Here is a 15,718-nt window from a genome sequence, read left to right on the forward strand (position 1 = left end):
TGAGAAACTGAATAACAACAGGGAAAACCTCCAGAAGACAAAAGTCAGAGATTGATGTGCATTATAATGAGTGAAATAAGTATTTGATCCCTTTGCAAAAGATGACTTGGTGGCAAAACCCTTGTTGGCAATTACAGAGGTCTGATGTTTCTTGTCGGTGGCCACCAGGTTTGCACACATCTCAGGAGGTATTTGTCCCACTCCTCTTTGCAGATCCTCTCCAAGTCAGGAAGATTTCAAGGCTGATGTGTAGCTACTCGAACCTTCAGCTCCTTCCACAGATTTTCGATGGGATTTAGGTCTGGAGACTGGCTAGGCCACTCCAGGACCTTAATGTGCTTCTTCTTGAGCCACTCCTTTGTTGCCTTGGCCATGTGTTTGGGGTCATTGTCATGCTGGAGTACCCATCCTCGACCTATTTTCAATGCCCTGGCTAAGGGAAGGAGGTGCTCACCCAAGATTTGACGATACATGGACCTGTCCATCGTCCCTTCGATGTAGTGAAGGTGTCCTGTCCCCTTAGCAGAAAAACACCCCCAAAGCATAATATGTCCCCCTCCATGTTTGACGGTGGGGATGGTGTTCTTGGGGTCGTAGGCAGCATTCCTCCTCCTCCAAACACTGCGAGTTGAGCTGATGCCAAAGAGCTCGATTTTGGTCTCATTTGACCACAACACTTTCACCCACTTCTCCTCTGGGTCATTCAGATGTGCATTGGCAAACTGCAGACGGGCCTGTACATGTGCTGTCTTGAGCAAGGGGGCCTTGCGGGCTCTGCAAGTTCTCAGTCCTTCACGGCGTAGAGTGTTACCAACTGTTTTCAGGGTGACTATGGTCCCAGCAGAGACATCACCTTGCCAACAAAGGTCCGTATAGTTAAAGCTATGGTTTTCCCAGTAGTGATGTATGGAAGTGAGAGCTGGACCATAAAGAAGGCTGATCGCCGAAGAATGGATGCTTTTGAATTCTGGTGCTGGAAGAGACTCTTGAGAGTCCCATGGACTGCAAGAAGATCAAACCTATCCATTTTTAAGGAAATCAGCCCTGAGTGCTCACTGGAAGGACAAATCCTGAAGCTGAGGCTCCAATACTTTGGCCTTCTCAGAGAGAAGACTCCCTGGAAAAGATCCTGAAGTTGAGAAAGATGGAGGGCGCAAGGAGAAGGGGATGACAGAGGACGAGATGGTGGAACAGTGTTCTCGAAGCTACCAGCATGAGTTTGACCAAACTGCAGGAGGCAGTGGAATACAGAAGTACCTGGCATGCTCTGGTCCAGGGGGTCACGAAGAGTCGGACACGACTAAACGACTAAACAACAACAACATGGTCCCAGCTGCCCTGAGATCATTGACAAGTTCCCCCCATGGGATTCTCCAGCTGCAAGATAAGAAACTGTGAGAATCAGGGATTGACCTTGGATCATTTAAGAATGTCGACAGAAGAAGCCTTAGTGACTGTATTATGTAAGATAAGCTATTCGCTGGAACAGCTCCACAAGAAGATGGATGTTATGACTACTAAACTTGAGAACTTGGGACAAAAAGTGATTAATTTGGGACAAAAAGTGAACATCAATACAGAAATTATTCAGGATTTGACACAAGAATCTACTTCGACAGGACAAATTGGGGAGAAGATGAAGGAGAAAGTTGTTGTTGTTGAACCTAAAGTAATACAAGTGGGAGCCCCAGCCTTACAGAGGCAAATTGAGGACTATAAGTTGAGGCCTTTTATGATTGAATATAGAAAAAGTCAGATTTTGAGGATCGGAGCCCTGCTTGGACTGGAGAAGGAAAGTTGGATAGACTCTTCTATGCAGGGATTTACTGACCTTTGGGTCCTGGATTTGGGTCAGGAAGTGATTGGAGTTGTGTGGGCCTTTAGATTTGGAGGAACTTTGAAACATGTCCTGAAATATTATATGGACCTTAGTTTTAACTATGGAGAGTTGGCTGACCTGTCGAGAAGGAATAAAAGCATCGTTAGGTCGGAGTCTCCCCGAGATCTGCTCTTCAGCATCAAAGAATATGAAGAAGTCCTCCAGAAAGGACTTGGAAAAGAGTTAAGAGCCTCGGACAGAAGATCTCCAGGTTGATGAACTATATGGAATTGATGGAAATGACTGGCAGAATCCGAGACCAGGAAGAAGAGATGGTGGAAGAAGATTGGAAAAGTTTAAGGTTTATATATAGAAATACTGTAAAATTAATGAGTGTCAGAAAAATTGTTGGAATGAAATTTTATGGCTTTGGTAGAAATGTTATAAGGAGTTAAGCATAAATAAGTACTTTAGCATTAATGTAAAATAAGGTTAAAAATATGTTAAGATATTTATATGACCAAAAAATAGAGAAAGATGGAAAGGAATTGCTGAAACAATTAACAGAAGTGGAATACAAAAAGGGAGGTAAGAGGAAGTCGATGAAACAAGGGAATGAAAGATAGAGTAATGAAATGGTATGATGTATATTTTTAAACTGTTGTTGTTTTGTTTTGTTTTGTTTTGTGTGTTAAGGTTGTGTTTTGTATTGTTTATATATTGTATTGTATTGTCTTTTTTCTCTCTTTTGTTTTTTCTTCTCGTCTTTTTTCTTCTCTTTTTTTCTTGTAAGCTTTAAAAGCAATAAATATATATTTATTTTTTTAAAAAAAGACAAGTTCCCCCCATGTAGTTTTGGGCTGCTTCATCACCGTTCTCCTGATCATTGCAACTCCACGAGATGAGATCTTGCATGGATCCCCAGACTGAAGGAGGTTGAGTTATTTTGTGTTTCTTCCATTTGCGAATTATCGCACCAACTGTTGTCACCTTGTCACCCAGCTGCTTGGCAATGGTCTTGTAGCCCAGTCCAGCCTTGTGCAGGTCTACAATCTTCTCCCTGACATCCTTGGACAGCTCTTTGGTCTTGGTCTTGGTGGCTGCTTTGGAATCTGCTGGATTGATTGCTTCTGTCGACAGGTGTCTTTTGTACAGGTACTGTAATGAGCTGGGATTACAGGTACGACCTCTCCCTTACAGCAGGTGCCTCTAATCTCAGCTCCTTACATACAGTGAAGATACCAGGTAGCCTGACATCTGGCTGGTTGATAGGGGATCAAATACTTATTTCACTCATTATAATGCACATCAATATCTGACTTTTGTCTTCTGGGTTTCTGGGGGTTTTCCTGTTGCTATTCTGTCTCTCACAGCTACAATAAACCTACCATTAAAATTAGGGACTGGTCATTTCTTCGTCAGAGGGCAAACGGGCAAATTGAAAACTTGCACTTTGCTTCAAACTTGACCACGATGTGCAGTAAAATTGTATTTGTAAGCTCACCAAGAGTTGAAGGAGCACCATGCAGTTCTTGGCTGGTGGCCATGTCATCAAAGATCACTGCACCATTTTCTGCAGCTTGGTCAACAAGGTCATCTTTCATTTGGACATAAGATCAAGAGGATACAATGTGTTGCTTTTTGCCAGAGGGCTGTCAGTATCAGCTCTGTTGTATACAGTCCAAAGAACAAGATTTTATGTTCAAGTTTAAATTTGATCAGCTACATCAATAGTTTGTTTTAAAATACAGTGGTACCTCAGGTTAAGTACTTAATTCGTTCCGGGGGTCCGTTCTTAACCTGAAACTCTTCTTAACCTGAAGCACCACTTTAGCTAATGGGGCCTCCTGCTGCTGCCGTGCCGCCGGAGCACGATTTCTGTTCTCATCCTGAAGCAAAGTTCTTAACCCAAGGTACTATTTCTGGGTTAGCGGAGTCTATAACCTGAAGCATATGTAACCTGAAGCATATGTAACCCGAGGTACCACTGTACTGTAAATAGTAGATGTCTGTATTGTTGATGCTTTAATTGCTAGAAGGTAATGGATATAGATTTCTTTTAAAGACTCTATTTAGTTTGTTAGACCACTAAACCAGGAAGTGTGCATAAGCAGCCAATGATAGCTTATATGTCAGTTCAGTTCTTAGTGTTTAGGCTGGGAACCTCATGAAATTCCAGGACAAAGAGCCATGTGAGCAATTAGGCAAGTCCACTCCCCCCTCTTGGTGTGGCAGCATTGCAGGACAGCAGAGGCTTCACTGGAGCTCCGACGAGGGAACTTGAACTTCAGTGCCCTTCCTGACAGCCATTGGGGGCATAAGTCCCCGCTGCCTATCAGGAACTGGATCCTAGCCTGCACCCTGCTTTGGCAAAAGAGGATGCAGGCTGGGAGTTGGGCTGTGCCAGGGGGCAGAGCCAACGGAGAAGGTAGGCTTCCCTTGGATCTCCCCTTGCCCCATTTAAGCGCCCACCCTCAGTTTCAGCTAATTGTCAGTGACTTTGCTGTGCCTACGGTGGTCACTGTTCTTGATGGGGCCGGGCAGGAATTTGCCCACGGGGCTAACTGGATCTCACCCGGTTGTTTTGCCTACCTCATAGCAATTGTCACAACTGGTTGGGCATTGGGGTAATCCTTTGTTTTGGATGGACGGGAGGTTGTAGTCTCCACCTGCCCCTCCAAGCGCTGGGGTATCCCGTTAAAGGGATCCAGGGGAAGTGGCTATGTCTGTGTGCCCAGGTGTGCCCAGGGCCAAAGGCACTCCCCCAGACGGTGGTCCCTGTGGGAGCATCCTATTTGATGTAAGTCTCAGGAACCCCCGCCTGGATTGACCTATGCATAACCTCCGGTGGGCGAGCCAGAAATATTTAGATTGCCCCACGCCAAAGCCAAACCTCTTTCATCTGTATTCAATAAAGTTGTGGCCACTTATTGGTCTCTTGTTTATATGGGTTGGGGTATGGGAAGCCCAATGCCTGGTTCTGCAAGCACTGGAACTCCTGGAGTCTCTCGCATATTATCCAAAATACTGTTGCATTTGTTCCCCATCTGCTCTGAACATGGTTAAAATGGAACATGCCTATACTTGGAAGGAGCTGTGTTGATAGATGGGATTAATATTTTCTCCTTGGAATTTTACTGCAAAATAGAGGCGGGTGTTTTTATTGAATAGTATACGATGGGTGGGTTTCAAAAGAGACCCTCTCTATGCTGTGAATAATTGCATTGTTCAATTAAATCTGCAAATTGTGGGTCTCTTCCTTTCGTTTTGAGCTCTTGTCCCGAAGTGGACAAGCACTGTGGAAGTTACAGCCTTCATCTTGGGCTCTGTGGGGACATTGGGGATATGATTCCACCCAGAGAAAGCAGCATCCAGAGTGATGCAACTTAAATCACTTTCTACAAACACTTTGCTGACAAGCTATTGGTCCCATTCTTCTTAAACACCATCCTGTCTGCCCAGCTCAGCTTTTTCAAAGACACCTTTTCCTGTGAGAGTGAGAACTTTGTGAGTGAGAGTTTGTCAGTTTATTTTTTTTTAAGACATAAACTTAGAGCAAGATGTTAATTTAGGAAGATTTATTTTAAAATGCTCATGATGCTTATGTAACTGTGAAAAGTCGCAGCAAATTCTATAGCAACATGAAGATAGAAATACGTGTCTCTCTCTCTGTGTTTTCTTTGGTGCAGGGCGGGGGAATACTTTGAGCCTGCAATCCAGAACCTACCGGTACTTAACTAGGAGTAAGGCCAATTGAACTTTGAATAGAAGTGCATAGGTTCACACTGTGATTCACTCTGGGTTTGTACAAGTGAAGCTGTGTCTGTTCTGCAATTCTGCACAAGCACATGAAGCAGAGAGTTTACACATCCTGAGAACCTCAACTTTCATCTACTTTTTAAAAAGTACATTTCCAGCCTCCTTGGACATGGGAGGGAATGCTATCACTAACTGAATTCCAAGTAGGACTGGGGAAATACCATTCAGTGATACCCGACCAGCCAAACACGATTGTCATGGGAGTCGGATCTCCTTCACAGGTGTTTCAGTTGTTCTGATTCCTGGACACCAATACAATTTATAGGGTTTCTATCATCAGCTAGGGCTGCATCCCAGCTGTTTAGGCTGGAGCAGCTGGCAGTGAAATCACCCCTGGGTCAGATGGATTGCCCCCCTTGCTCACCGAAACAAGCTGGCAATGTTTTGTGAGGAATTGGTTCTAACTTTTTATTTCTGTAACACCCAACTAGCCTTCTGTGATCTTTCACTCTCGTGCAAATTCACCTTCTATATAAACTCTTTTGTTTGATTAAAACAAAGCTGTAATTATCACTTTATGGACTTGGTGGCTTTCAGCTGGCTGGTGAATTCAAAACAGTTGGCTGTAAACCAAAGCTCCCCACATGTTTCATACCCAGGACACAGATTTATTTCCCCCTGAATCAAAATTGGAGGCATCTTTCCCTACACTCTGCAATATATCCCACTTAATAAGTATCTCAGGACTCCCCAGACAGCCTGTTTACTGATCATACATCCTGATTTGCTTGCACAAAGTTTAGGCAATGGCTCATCTTTACTGAGTGTTTGTTCCAGTTTGTTTGTGGAGAGGTTACATGAGAATCAGCATTTCTCCTGGTTTCATCCTGATTTGCTTGCATGAGTGTTAAATGACCTCCCATCAGTCAATTGTTTATCTCACACTTTTTGGTAAATTTCTCTTTCATTATCCTAGCTGCAAGAAGTCCGTTTTTTAAAAGTAGATTTGTTGTGTTCGAGTCCTTGAATCCACTGTAATTGTACAAACCTACATCCCTGGTATGTGATTGATTCCCTCCCACAAAATGCTGCCGTTCTGGAGGTGACCCTGCTCTCCTCTTTGACCTGTCAGTCATGGCTCAGGGATAGGTCTGCATGGGGAAGGGGGCTTGCAGTGATTTTTAGGAAGTCATTAGCTTACACCAGGCATTCTGTTGAGAAGACCCAGTTCTCTGAGTGCATGTTCTGGAAGTTGGGCAATAGGGGCAGTACAGGATTCCTATTGGTGTACCGACCTCCCCGCTGCACCAAGGATTCCCTGCCCGAGCTGCTTCAGGTCGTGGCAGATGTTCTCCTGGAGACACCTAGTTTGATTGTCCTAGGGGATTTTAACATCCATGCTGAGACGACATTACAAGGGGCAGCTTGGGACTTTGTGGAAAGCATGGCCTCCATGGGGCTGTCCCTGAATAAGTTTGGCCCAACTCATGGTTATGAACATGCCTTAGACCTGGTGTTCACCTCTATGGATGTGGATGATCTTACAATCAATTATCCTTAATATACTATATTTTTATATCTTACTTTCACTAATATATGCACTTTTGTGAACTCTGGTTAAAGAACTGCATCACAAAATTTGGGTCAGTGTGAATTTCCAAGGATTAACTTTGTTTTGGTTTGCCTAGCTTTTTGAAAAGGGTGGATTTGATAAAAGCACATTTAGTTGTGAATTTATTCCCCATCAATACATACAACACATGCCAGAGATCAAATGTTGAGAAAACCTCTCCAGTATTTGGAGAAGAGATTGGCAGCAAAACTTGTTTTACTGTTTCATCCACTGATGTTTATTTTTATCTTTATCTTAGATCATGAAGATGCAAACTTACAAGAAGCTTTTCTCAAGAGGCAAAGGCCCTGAAAACATTGCCAAGGGTATTTTCCTGAAAGGCTCTATAATGAGAAGGCATTTTGCCCAGAAGACAGTTCCTAGAATTTGCAGCAGAAAATCTGTTATTAAGGGAAATCTTCCATGGAGGCATTTATCGTAAGTACCATAATTTACTACAGTGGTACCTCTGGTTAAGAACTTAATTCGTTCTGGAGGTCTGTTCTTAACCTGAAACTGTTCTTAACCTGAGGTACCACTTTAGCTAATGGGGCCTCCCACTGCTGCCGCGCCGCCGGAGCACGATTTCTGTTCTCATCCTGAAGCAAAGTTCTTAACCCGAGGTACTATTTCTGGGTTAGCGGAGTCTGTAACCTGAAGCGTATGTAACCTGAAGCGTCTGTAACCTGAGGTACCACTGTATATGAAACCGGGTTTTCAATTTTTTTTTTTTAAAAAAATAATTTTTATTCATTTTTCAAACACATAATAAAAAACAAACAAAACACAAAACAAAGACATACAAAACATTTAAACATGTATAGTTTCATAATCTTATTTTCATGCACCTTCTTTCTCCCGACTTCCCCATACCTCCCTTTCGCTGCATCCTTATTTTACAATTCTTTAGCAACTCCTTTAGTCAATTATCTATTTAATTCCCTTTCATTGAGTTTTCTTTAACTTGTTAGTTACAGCTGTAATTCTCTGCTTCTTACCCCTTGACATCTTAACACTCCTCAATTTTACAACAATTTTTAAGATATATTTTAAATTTCTTCCAATCCTCTTCCACTGTCTCCTTCCCCTGGTCGCAGATTCTGCCGGTCATCTCTGCCAGTCCCATGAAGTCAGTCACCTTTGTCTGCCATTCTTCCAGAGTAGGTAGTTCTTGCATCTTCCAATACTTTGCCAGAAGAATTCTTGCTGCTGTGGTGGCGTACATAAAAAAGGTCCTGTCCTTCTTTGGCACCAATTGGCCGACCATGCCCAGGAGAAAAGCCTCAGGTTTCTTAGGAAAGGTCCACTTAAGGACTTTCTTAATTTCATTATAGATCATTTCCCAAAAGGCTTTAATCTTCGGGCAGGTCCACCAAAGGTGATAAAAGGTACCTTCAGTCTCATTACATTTCCAACATTTATTATTGGGCAAATGATAAATTTTTGCAAGCTTGACTGGGGTCATGTACCACCTATAGATCATTTTCATTATGTTTTCTTTTAAGGCATTACATGCCGTAAATTTAACACCGGTGGTCCATAACTGTTCCCAGTCAGCAAACATAATGTCATGACCGATGTCTTGTGCCCATTTAATCATGGCTGATTTCACCGTTTCATCCTGTGTGTTCCATTTCAACAGCAAATTATACATTCTTGACAAGTTCTTAGTATTGGGTTCTAACAATTCTGTTTCTAATTTTGACCTCTCCTTCTGAAATCCTATTTTCCTGTCCTGTTTAAATGTCTCATTTATCTGATGATAGTGCAACCAATCTCGGACTTTGGACTTTAATTTCTCATAACTCTAGAGTTTAACCCTTTCACCATCATGTTCTAAAATTTCACAATATTTTGGCCATTTAGAGTCCATGTTAAGTTTTTTCACCTCCTTAGCTTCCATTGGTGACAACCACCTGGGAGTTTTACTTTCCAACAGATCTTTATATCGGATCCAAACATTGTATAATACTTTCCTAACAATATGGTTTTTAAAACCTTTATACACCTTTGCCTTGTCGTACCATAAGTATGCGTGCCAACCGAAGCTATTATCATACCCTTCCAGATCCAAAATGTCTGTGTTCTCAAGAAGTAGCCAGTGTTTCAACCAGCAGAAAGCTGCCGATTCATAGTAGAGTCTTAAGTCCGGCAGGGCAACCCCCCCTCTATCTTTTGCATCAGTTAAAATCTTAAATTTTATTCTGGGCTTTTTGCCCTGCCAGACAAATTTTGATATGTCTTTCTGCCACTTCTTGAAACAGTCCATTTTGTCCAAAATCTGCAACGTCTGAAATAAAAATAACATTCTAGGCAATACATTCATCTTAATAGTAGCAATTCGGCCTAACAAGGAAAGTCTCAACCTTGACCATATTTCTAGGTCTTTCTTTACTTCTGACCAGCATTTTTCATAATTATCCTTAAATAGGTTCACATTCTTAGATGTTAAGTTTACCCCCAGGTATTTCACTTTTTTCGTTATTTCCAAACCTGTTTCAGTCTGAAATCTCTCTCTTTCCTCCATTGTTAAATTTTTTTCCAGCACTTTCGTTTTCTGTTTGTTCAATTTAAATCCTGCTACTTGACCAAATATCTCAATTAATTCTAATACTCTTTTAGTACTAGTGTCTGGCTGTTGCAAGGTCAATACTAGATCATCTGCAAATGCCCTTAGTTTGTAGTGTCTAGCTCCGACCTGAACTCCTTTAACCAACTGGTCCCTTCTAATCATGTTTAACAAAACCTCCAGGACTGATATAAAGAGCAAAGGGGATATTGGGCATCCCTGTCGTGTACCTTTTTCTATAGATATTTCTTCCGTTACCACATTGTTTACAATTAACTTTGCTTTTTGTTTAGAATATATTGCACCTATACCGTTTTCAAAACCTTGGCCTACCCCCATCCCTTGGAGATTCTTCTTCATAAAGCTCCAACAAATATTGTCAAAGGCTTTCTCCGCGTCCACAAAGATTAAAACAGCCTTCCTGTTGATGTCCACTTCTAACAACTCCAAAATGTCTATAATGTTCCTCACATTGTCTGACATATGTCTCCCTGGGAGAAAGCCAGTGTGGTCCTTATGAATCTCCCCTAACAACACTCTCTTCAATCTTTTTGCCAAAATGTCTGCAAAAATTTTATAATCCACATTGAGTAAAGATATAGGGCGGTAGTTTCTGACCTGGTTCTTTTCAGTCTCTGATTTCGGTATAAGTGAGATAAAAGCCTCTTTCCACGATTCAGGTGCCTTTTTCCCCTCCAAAATTTCATTACAAACTTCCTTCAGTGGTAGTATTAGCCATTCCTTCAACGCTTTGTAATATCTAGCAGTCAAACCATCTGGTCCTGGTGATTTTCCCAGTTGCATGTTCTGAATGGCACCCTCTATTTCTTGTTCTGTTATTTTCTCATTCACGATCATTTTACTTTGTTCTGAAATTTTTGGTAGTCCATATTTTTTAATAAATTCTTCTATTTCTTGTTCATTAACTGGCCCTTGTGCATACAATTTCTTAAAAAAACTTTGGAAACAATTACTTATCTCATTAGGTTTGTGGATAATCTTTCCATCCATTTCTAGACTTGTCACGGTGTTCAATTTCTGCCTCTTTTTCAATTGCCATGACAGAAGTTTCCCACATTTATCTGCTGATTCAAATGTCTTTTGTCTCATTTGCTTTATTTTCCATTCTATTTCTTGATTCATCAGTTCCATATATTGCATCTGATAATACTTTATTTCTCTCAGAATCTCATGAGACTTTGGTTTAGACCTCAATTTCTTTTCCCCTTCTTTCATTTTTTCCAAGATTTTTTCTTTCCTCTCATTTTGTTTTTTCCTCTTTATAGAGTTCTGTTAAATTAGGAAACCTCACATCACGGCCTTACTAGCGTCCCAGATTGTTCTTTTCTCCACATCTGTTCTCAAATTTATCTCAAAGTAATCTTTCAATGTTTTTTGGGCCTTCTTATAAATCTCTTCATCTCTGAATAGGGTGTCATTCATTCTCCATCTAAAGGATCCAGTTGTTGTTAATTTCATCTCCATCTTTACCGCGTTGTGGTCGGAGCAAGTTTTTGGGCAGATTTCTACTTTTTTTATTCTTGGCGCCAGGCTACTAGTTACCCAAATTTGGTCAATTCTTGTCCATTACCCAAATTTGGTCAATTCTTGTCCATGTCATTTTTGCTTCAGAGAAAAAAGTTCCCTCTCTCTCAAGAGAGTTCCTTGTTCTCCAAATGTCAATCAAGTCCGTGGTTTCAGTCATTTCAAAAAAAGTCTTTGGAAGTCTCCCTTCCGTAGAAATCACTTGTCTCTGTGCTTTGTCCATGTTTGTGGAGACGACTCCATTCATATCTCCCATCATTACGATTTTATAGTCTAAAAAGTCCATTAAAGTCTCATGCAACTTCTTAAAAAATTCGGCCTTCCCTTCATTTGGCGCATAAACTCCAACTATCAAAATTTTTTCTCCTTGAATTTGTATTTCAATTGCCAGGTATCTTCCTTGTTCATCTTTAAATATCATTTTTGGAGCCAATTTCTCTTTAGCATAGATCACCACACCTCTTTTCTTAACTTTGTCTGATGAGATAAATTCCTGTCCAAGTCTCTTGTTTATCAACAATTTCCTGTGTATCCTGGCAATATGGGTTTCTTGCAAACATATTAGGTCCAATTGTTCTCTCTTCAAGATATGAAAAACTTGACGTCTTTTTCGGGGAAGGTTCAAACCGTTACAATTCCAACTAAGAAGTTGCAGAGACATTTTGTTATTAAGTACCTGTTCCTCCGACTGCTCCAAGCTTTTGTTCTTCCTCCGATAGTGGTGGTAAGAGTCCAAATGATAGATTTGCAATGTCAGTTGGTCCTTTCTCTTCTGTTGTTGCCTCTACAGTTCCTTTCTGCAGGTCTTCCGAGTATCTCTCCAAAAACTGTTCTTTGTCTTGAATTGTTCTTATTTTAATCTTCCTTCCTTTGAAATTAAAAGATAGTCCTTGTGGGAACTCCCACCTAAAAGGTATGGTATTTTTCTTCAGCAGGTCGACCAAATCTTTATAGAAGACTCTCACCTCCAAGATATATTTAGGGATGTCTTTAAAAATCTGTACTTGACAATTCTGGATCACCAGTGCCTTTTGATAGTGCAGGTTCAATATTTTATCTCTTTCTTCCTTAGATCTCAGTGTAATTAGACAGTCCCTTGGTTTCTTACCTTGCCTCCTGCCCAGCCGAAAAGCTGTTGTTATTTCAAACTCATCTTCTTCCCCCCATTCCTCTTGCCAAAATTCCGCAAAGTTCTCTGTAAGGAATTCCACAAGGTTGTCCCCCTCACTTTCAGGAACCAGTCTTAATTTCAAATTTTTCTCCTTCCTCTGTAGTTCCAGTAAGGACAAGGTTGCATCATGTTCATTCACTTTTTTTGTAATCGGCACAAGCTTTTCCCTTGTCTCCTCTGCAGTATTTTTTTGCACTTTCAGCAATCTTTCGTGTTTCAGAACTTTCTTGAATTAATTTATTAATAGAGTCTGTATTAGATGATACACTTGCAGTATACAAGTCCAATCTTGCTGTCAGTTCTGTCAATTTTTTTTGGAGTTTTCTGTGGACAACTTTGTCAGTGCTTCCAAATATTGGTTTATTTTAAGCAGTGCCTGTGTCATAGAATCCATAGATGCTGTTGCTGCCTTTTCCTGTGCAGCTGGTATTGTTCCTGATATTGAGCCCCTTTTCTTTTGTGCTTGCTTTGCTTTAGATCTAGTTGCTATCTCTTCTGCTGGGCCACTCATATCCTCAAGGTCGTTCTCACAGGAAAAACTTGCAGATGGAAAATCCCACTGTTTCTTTTTCAATGTAACAGTTTCTCTTTAGACCCTCTAGAGGGAGCATTCAATTGTATCCAGATGGAAAAAAGAAACAAAGAAGCAAGGAAACATAGAGCAATGAACAAAAAGTTCAAGAGTCCACACTGTAAATCCACACTTTTTTCAATGTAACCAAAAGTTCAGCAGAATAATTCCATTAAAGTCCAATAACTTTGTTTCAGACAAAACCCCACTTTGTATCCAGTCTAAGCTGACAGTTCACTTTCCCAGTGCCTTGCTCAGGCAGCCCGACCTGGGGGATTTGGCAGTGAAAGATCTTTTTTCTCCGATTAATTTCACGCAAGTTAACAATGTCCAATTTTCTTCCCCCCTACTCCTGCCTATTGGGGGGAAGTCTAAGTCCGATGTCAGCTTAAAAAAGTATTTTTTTCTTTCAAATGCAGCTTACTCTTTCGTTGCTTTGTTTATCATGCAGTTCGGGGAGGCAGACTTCCTTAGTTTATGCCTTTCCCGTTTTCAGCCAAATTTCAAAATTTAATGTCCCGTTCAGTCCCTCGATCTTACTCACGGGTGTTGCAGTCAATTTTCTGTTTCAGGAAGGAATCGGCGCTCTCCGTTCATGGCGACGCGGCTTCACTCCACGGGCTGGGTAACGACTCTCAGCACCGCGCTCACACTCGATGCCGCTCCGGAGCCTTTAAAAAGGCTCCTTCACAGTACCGGGGGGCGCAAAGGTGCCCACCGAGTCTCCTTGTCCACAGGCTTCTGCGCCTGTGATTTTAGGGGTCCCCCGCTCGCCGTAGCGGGTCAGACCCGAACTCGCGGAGCAGTCCTGCTTCGGAGCTCGAAGCAAGGACCGCCATTAAACGCTGGCGCCGACCGGAAGTCCTCCGGGTTTTCAATTTTGTACTGTAGTTGAAATTTGAAATTTGTACTGTAGTTGAAATTTGAAAGATGTTTGAATCCTGACAAGACAGAAGTACTGTTTTGGGGGGACAGGGGGCAGGTGGGTATAGAGGACTCCCTGGTCTTGAATGGGGTAACTGTGCCTCTGAAGGACCAGGTGCGCAGCCTGGGAGTCATTCTGGACTCACAGCTGTCCATGGAGGCACAGGTCAATTCTGTGTCCAGAACAGCTGTTTACCAGCTTCATTTGGTACGCAGGATGAGACCCCAGCCACTCCCTGCTTGCCTTGCCAGAGTGGTGCATGCTCTGGTTATCTCCAGCCATGCGCTCTACGTGGGGCTACCTGTGAAGGTGACCCGGAAACTACAACTAATCCAGAATGCAGCAGCTAGACTGGTGACTGGGAGCAGCCACCGAGACCACATAGCACCGGTCCTGAAAGACCTACACTGGCTCCCAGTATGTTTCCAAGCACAATTCAAAATGTTGGTGCTGACCTTTAAAGCCCTAAATGGCCTCGGCCCAGTATACCTGAAGGAGAGTCTCCACCCCCATCATTCTGCCTGGACATTGAGGTCCAGCTCCATGGGCCTTCTGGTGGTTCCCTCATTGAGAGAAGTGAAGTTACAGGGAACCAGGCAGAGAGCCTTCTTGGTAATGGTGCCTGCGCTGTGGAACGCCCTCCCACCAGATGTCAAAGAAATAAACAACTATTTGACTTTTAGAAGACATCTGAAGGCAGCCCTATTTAGGGAAGTTATTAATATTTGATGAATTATTGTATTTTAATCTTTTGTTGGAAGCCGCCCAGGGTGGCTGGGGAAACCCAGCCAGTTGGGCGGGGTATAAATAATATATTATTATTATTCCTCAAGAATTGGTAATAATCTGCCTATTCGGTTCTCAGTCAACTTGACAAATGTTGTGCAACATTCATGATTCTCTTTCCACTCCCATCCTAATTTGCAATTAATAACACACTACTCAACCTCTTATACACGAAACAATGCTTATATGAATATGGAGATAAAAGCTCTAGACTTTTGGCAAACAGATGTTAAAAAAAAAAATCTATATCGGGGTACACAGTATTCAAAAAAGCAATGGCGCCAAAACATTATCTCCTAAAGACATCTACTGAGACTTCTATTCTAATTTTTTGTTGTTGACTTTTTCTTTACTTGTTGGCACCTGTCTATCTCAGGAGACGATGGAGGAATGTCCCTTGGGAAGTAAAGGCAAACTGTTGGAAGGTTGCAGAGCCTGCTGTGGCTGTAGAGACCGAAGTGAGAGAGACATGCCTTGTTGCAGCTGGGGCAGAGGAAGGCGTCCAATTGTGCTGCCACGGATGCTGCAGATGCACCATGGCGCTTCTTCTCTCCTCTCCTCTCAGTTGACACTAAGTTTCCCAAAGAAACATCGCACACTTTTCTCTCTCTCTTGGAGCGGAAGAATCTTCTCAGAAGTCGTGGAGAATGGGGCTGCCATATACCCAGGGTGTTCTTTATTTTGCTGTGGCTCCCCCCCTTTAACTTTCAAGCAAGGATCCTGCCCCGCTCACGGTGGGGCAAAGGCCCCCTCAGCCACTTCCCATTGCCTTTGCTTCCCAAAATGGCGCAAGAGTGGTTCCGTGTCACATTATGCTGCTCCCACATCATTTCAGAAAGCACCAGTGGTGGAGAAGGCCGTCCCCCTGTGAGTTTAAGTTTCTTAAGAGAGAGCAGAAAAACACAACCCCAGGTTCAATGGGCAGCAGTCCCTGCCTGTAACTATTTCAGATAATCCTTCC

General features: G+C 42.2%; 1 protein-coding gene across 3 annotated transcripts in view; it reads right to left on the bottom strand.

The window, feature by feature from the left end:
• RGS8 (regulator of G protein signaling 8) overlaps positions 1 to 15,718 on the bottom strand; it is a 73,500-nt gene that overhangs the window by 39,290 nt on the left and 18,492 nt on the right. The gene's annotated exons all lie outside the window — the stretch shown is intronic.

This window comes from Podarcis melisellensis (genome assembly GCF_964234715.1).
Source record: "Podarcis melisellensis genome assembly, chromosome: 6".
Classification (NCBI taxonomy): domain Eukaryota; kingdom Metazoa; phylum Chordata; class Lepidosauria; order Squamata; family Lacertidae; genus Podarcis; species Podarcis melisellensis.